The 6,083-nt window shown below is 46.2% G+C and overlaps 1 protein-coding gene across 1 annotated transcript in view; it reads right to left on the minus strand.

Annotated features, from left to right (window-relative positions):
* Window positions 1-3,482: 3,482 nt before the first annotated feature.
* LZTS3 (leucine zipper tumor suppressor family member 3) overlaps window positions 3,483-6,083 on the minus strand; it is a 125,224-nt gene continuing 122,623 nt past the window's right edge. Inside the window, exon 6 of the transcript XR_013990465.1 lies at window positions 3,483-3,530. The gene's annotated coding sequence lies outside the window, so the exon portion shown is untranslated. The remainder of the gene's footprint in view (window positions 3,531-6,083) is intronic.

Here is a 6,083-nt window from a genome sequence, read left to right on the forward strand (position 1 = left end):
GTGACAGACCTCAGCAACTCAGCATTTTGGCTAATCTACTTTATTTACATATAAACACACACGGAGCACTGCAACATGGCTCCCTCTCTCTCTAGCATCAGACAGCAAAGAGAAAAGTAACAAAGGACAATAGTCCCACTTCACAGAACACAGTAACACAAACATCCTGTCTCTGTCACTTCCCACTCTGTGGAGACAAAACATACACCGTCATGTGAAAGACAACAATCCCATGACTGAAATCATGGAGCAGGAATTCTAACATTATCCACCAATTTACACCTTCAGTGTGCATGGCGGGAGTCCAGATTTTACAGCACGGTCATTTCAAGAGGGGCTTGTCGCTCACAGCAGTGCAGCTCTGGAGTCCAAGGCATCTCTCTAGCCAGCCTGCAGCCAGCCTGCCCAAGATGGATCCCAGTCTTTCTTCTTCTTCTCAGCAACTCTTGCTCAAAACTCTCTTTCCCTGTCCCCTCACACCCAGTTGCTATGGCAAGCTTCCAAACGCCCAGTCTCTGTCCACATTTCAGGGCAAGGAAGGACAGTTGCATTGCCCATGGCTCTCAATGGCCCGCTATTGTTTCTTAATTATTCAAGCTTGATCACGTCATTTTGCATAGGCTAGTTCATGATTTCCTCTGCAGCTTATATTTCTCCCTTCACATGCCAAGTAATCAAAAACTCACAATTTATTAATTTCTAGGGTTCAGGAGGAGCAGTTCCTCCCAATCTTTACCACCATGATAGATTCAATCTATAACACCGGATAATGATACAGGTTTGCAGCTGCAACCTTTTTAGAAACCAAGCAAACTACAGTGGCACCTGGGTTCTCAAACTTAATCTGTTCTGGAAGGCTGTTCCAAAACCAAAGCATTCCAAAACCAAGGCGTGCTTGCCCATAGAAAGTAATGCAAAATGGATTAATCCATTCCAGACTTTTAAAAACAACCCCTAGAACAGCAATTTAACATGAATTTTACTATCTAACGAGACCATTGATCCATAAAATGAAAGCAATAAACAATGTACTGCAGTCACACACTCAATCAATCAATCAATCAATCAATTGGTAGCTGAACTGGGTTCCACACAGTCACAAAAACAAAACAAAAAAGAGCCGCAAAGACAAAAACGCAAAATTAATAGCAAAAACAGACAGACCTCAGCGTAACACTCAAAACGGAAGCATAACACTCAAAATGGAGCATGTTCGGCTTCCGAAAAAAGTTTGCAAGCTGGAACACTTACTTCCAGTTTTGCAATGTTTGGGTTCCAAGTTGTTTGAGAACCAAGGTACCACCGTACCGCTTTATCTCAAATTGCCAAGAAAGGTGCTGCGATAGAAAAGGTGCAAAAACTCCAACCCTGCAATAATTGCAGATCATTCGGCTTTTTCGCAGGCATGCCACGAGGAAACCTCAAGCTTGATGGGTGACTGTAAGAAAGGGGGGGGTGTCACACAGAGACAGGAGATGTTTAAATTGCTGCCACTCCACTTTCCTTCAGCGGCCGAATCTATACACAATTATATCATCTGATGTCCATTTGGCAGTCAGGGCAGAGGACTGGCGTGCCTGAGAAGTGGCTGTCAGAGTCACTTACAGGGAGACGGGGAAATGAGTGGACATTACGCTTTTGAATCACGGCTCAGCAATTTACGCCAAAGGATGAAAAGTCATCTTCATAAAATAGCCACATGCACTCTTGCTGAAATGGCCGTAATACAGTCTTCACCCATGTAAGAAATTAATATCTGGGCAGGGTGGGGGGAGGCAGCAAAAAAGGCTCACAGAGGAGAATCAGTGTCATAGTGACCCAAGTCTTGTCCACCAGCCTCTCTTGCTAAAACAGACAAGCATCTTGTAAGGCGGACAGACTTCCAAGCTCTGCTTTTTTCAGGATGATGTCTTAATGCACCTCTACATGAAGGTGTAGTGGGACGCGGGTGGCGCTGTGGTCTAAACCACAGAGCCTAGGGCTTGCCGATCAGAAGGTCCGCGGTTCAAATCCCCACGATGGTGTGAGCTCCCGTTGCTCGGTCCCAGCTCCTGCCCACATTGTTGTTGTTTAGTCGTTTAGTCGTTTCCGACTCTTCGTGACCCCATGGACCAGAGCACGCCAGGCACTCCTGTCTTCCACTGCCTCCCGCAGTTTGGTCAAACTCATGCTGGGAGCTTCAAGAACACTGTCCAACCATCTTGTCCTCTCTTGTCCCCTTCTCCTTGTGCCCTCAATCTTTCCCAACATCCAGGGAATCTTCTCTTCTCATGAGGTGGCCAAAGTATTGGACCCTCAGCTTCAGGATCTGTCCTTCCAGTGAGCACTTAGGGCTGATTTCCTTAAGAATAGATAGGTTTGATCTTCTTGAATGGATAGGTTTGATCTTCTTGCGGTTTGAAAGCACATCAAAGTGCAAGTAGATAAATAGGTACTGCTCCAGCAGGAAGGTAAACGGTGTTTCCGTGCGCTACTCTGGTTCGCCAGAAGCGGCTTAGTCAAGCTGTCTGCAGACAAATGTCAGCTCCCTCGGCCTATAGAGCGAGATGAGCGCCCAACCCCAGAGTCGTCCGTGACTGGACCTAATGGTCAGGGGTACCTTTACTGTTAAGTTGTGGGCGAACATATCAGACGACACAGCGATTCTTCCAAAGCAGCTCTTTATTGTAAGCTGGAACAGAACTAAGCTGAGGAGCTCAGTCAGCCTGCTTATATAGAGCTCCAGAACAATGTAACTGTTGCCATTTTCTAAAACTATCCAATCACTGAACGTCACTTTTCGATCCTTCATTTGCATAACTATCTACAGTATCCCCCTGCTGGCCCAGGATGAGAACTTCAGTACATAACATTTACCTTTACCTTCACATGAAAGTATAACTCCAATGGTCCAAGCCCCAGCATCTCCAGTTAAAAGATTCCTGTAGCCCCCAAGGCTGCATTAAGGTGGGCTTGTTTTACTGCTGTTTTTCTAGAAAAAGAGGTGCCAGAGTTTACCATGAACTTCTCCCCTGTTCTCTTAAAATAGCAATGCCACCCACCTGAGAGGTGCCGGAGCTGAGCTTTGGTGAGCTCTGGCTGAAAAAAAAAGCTCTAGTTGGTCCCCAAAATAGTGCTCCCCCCACCCCACTTCTTTCAGGTATACAGAGCCAAAGCCATTTAGGGCTTTAAAGGTCAGTACCAACACCTTAAGGGACGCAGGTGGCACTGTGGGTTAAACCACAGAGCCTAGGGCTTGCCGATCAGAAGGTCGGCGGTTCGAATCCCCGTGACGGGGTGAGCTCCCGTTGCTCGGTTCCTGCTCCTGCCAACCTAGCAGTTCAAAAGCATGTCAAAGTGCAAGTAGATAAATAGGTACCACTCAGGCGGGAAGGTAAACGGCATTTCCATGCGCTGCTCTGGTTCAACAGAAGTGGCTTAGTCCTGCTGGCCACATGACCCAGAAGCTGTACTCCCGCCAATAAAGCAAGATGAGCGCTGCAACCCCAGAGTCGTCCATGACTGGACCTAATGGTCAGGGGTCCCTTTACCTTTACCTTTACCAACACTTTGAATTGTGCTTGGAAACATACTGGGAGCCAATGTAGATCATTTAAGACCGGTGTTATATGGTCACGGCGGCCACTCCCAGTCGGCAAGTCTAGTTGCCACATTCTGGATTAGTTTCCAAGACAGCAATGGAGTTTCTCACACCATCACCACAGGGCTAGGAATCTTATGGTGTGTGTGTGTGTGTTGTGTGTGTGTGTGAACTGTCCATTGGCATCACTGGAGATTTATTATTTTGTGGCGCCCATCCGGGCATTGCCCAGTCCCAGACCTGCTTAGTTTGATGCAAGGTGGCACCTTCATAGATAATCTCCCATCACCTTCAAAACTTTGCCACTTTTGAAACCCACCTCAGAAGTTTCCAAGTGAATCAGTGAATTATCACACGGAAAGGAAGGACTCTGTTTCTTTTTTTTAAAACTGACCGCCGTCCCAAGTGTGGCTTCTAGACTTAATGCACACACTGCGAGACCAGACCAGACTTCAGATTACTGTATCTTAAAATTACATTAGCAGGAATTATCCACCCTTAAATGACTCCGTCTCCAGAATGATAATGTAGGAATGAAAGATTAAAATGCAATTACACTCTTTAAAGCCAAGGGAGGTTAATGAAAATGTTTTCCAAGTTAAGGAAAACGCTCTCACACACAGCCTGGAATCACTTAATGAAATCAGCCAATGCATCAGCTCAGAGGCTGAAGGTGAAAAACAACTGTTATGGGTTTGCGGGGAGCAAGCGCCCCTAAAATTGCTGGGTGCCAGCTTGCCCCCATAACTTCTGAAATTAACCAATGTGGGATTTGAGCAAGGGATTGAGCAAGGGATTTAGCATGGTTGGCGAACCAGAGCAGCGCATGGGAACGCCGCTTACCTTCCCACCGGAGCGGTACCTATTTATCTACTTGTATTTTGACATGCTTTTGAACTGTTAGGTTGGCAGGAGCAGGGACCGAGCAACAGGAGCTCACCCTGTCGTGGGGATTCGAACCACCAACCTTCTGATCGGCAAGCCCTAGGTTCTGTGGTTTAACCCACAGTGCCACCCACGTCCTCTAGGCACCCTCAAAATCTGCTCTGGTGAGTTGGGGGAGCCCTTGACATGGGGGGGGAGGGCGGACACAGAGGCAGCTGAAGGGGGCCAAGAGAAACTGGAAGTCCTGTTGCAGAAGCCTGTGGAAATCACCTAGGGCTGGGCGATATATCGTCCAAAACCGGTTTGAAGTCCACATTATGATATCGGTTTCATAATTATTGACCTGGCAATATATTGTGAATCATGATGTGTGTGCTATGCAAATATCAGTGTGGGGGGAAAGCCAGCCAGTGCCTCTACATAGCTCCATCCTTATTTCAGACTAGAGCTGGGGAGGCCTGAAAAAAACCTGGAAAATTGGGGGGGGGGGAGTATTTTCCCCCAAAGCTGTTGTTTTTTTTTTTTTTTCTGGAAAAATTGGTGTGTGTGTGAGAGAGTTTGATATAGTTTGAATATTCCACACACTTTCCCCCCAATTTTCCAGGAAAAAAAGTTTTGGAAAAAAACAAAAAAAACTGGGGTCCCCCCATTTTTATGCTTTTTCCCCAGGCCTTCCCATCTCTATTTCAGACATCGTGATATATTGGCGTATCACAATGTTTAGCTGGTGATATATCATTATATTGAAAGCCAGATATATCGCCCAGTCCTAATGTCACCCACTGCTTTTCAAGGAGAGTTCACATTCAGCGGTTGAGCAGCCCAGGCTTGGAGATGCAAATGAATCGTGGTACATGCATGTTATAAACTACGCTCCTGGCCTTGCATACAAGTGGGATTTTGCTGTTTGCTATAGCAGTGACCATTTCAGAAAAGGCAGAAAAATGGCTGGGTTTTAAGGTGGACACTAGGCAGCATGCTCAGCCCAAGCAAAGCCTGCCTGTCTGGCAAACGTCCTCAAATGAGGTATGGAGGAACACTAATAGGACAACAGGGAGCATCTATTCGCAGGCAGGGATGCATCACTGAACTCTCTCCCACTGAACATTCGCAACTAATGGATACCATGGAGGGCAGCAATGAAAAGGCAACACAAATGTCCTTATTGAAGGTTGCTTGGGAGAATTCTACTCTAGGAAGCCTGCTCCTCCAAATGTGCTTTAACTACAATGTCTGGAGGCTACAAGGGGGTGTCTCTCTCCAGAGGGAGTCACCTACTCTGATTATGGAAGGTGTCAGGTTCCACCAACATATCCATCACCAATTAAAAAGAAAAACAAGTCAGCTGGCCAGAAAAGACCAAGGCGTCAGATCTTGGACAACAGCTACCAGTCTTGGGAGAAGACAATGGTGGCAAGACCAATCAGTGGCCTTAGCTGCCGCTGAAAGGCAACTTCTTATGTTCATATGTTATTGTGTTTGACAGAATAGTGATTGTAAAGTTTGTTTCTTAGTGCTTTTGTGATTATCATGAGCCGCTTTGAGCTCTACGTTTGTAGAACAGAATATTAAATAAAATCTAACTAGGTTTGAGGGGAAGAGGGATTTAAATAAGGTG

The sequence above is a fragment of the Podarcis pityusensis genome (assembly GCF_964106645.2).
Source record: "Podarcis pityusensis genome assembly, chromosome: 9".
Taxonomy (NCBI): Eukaryota; Metazoa; Chordata; class Lepidosauria; order Squamata; family Lacertidae; genus Podarcis; species Podarcis pityusensis.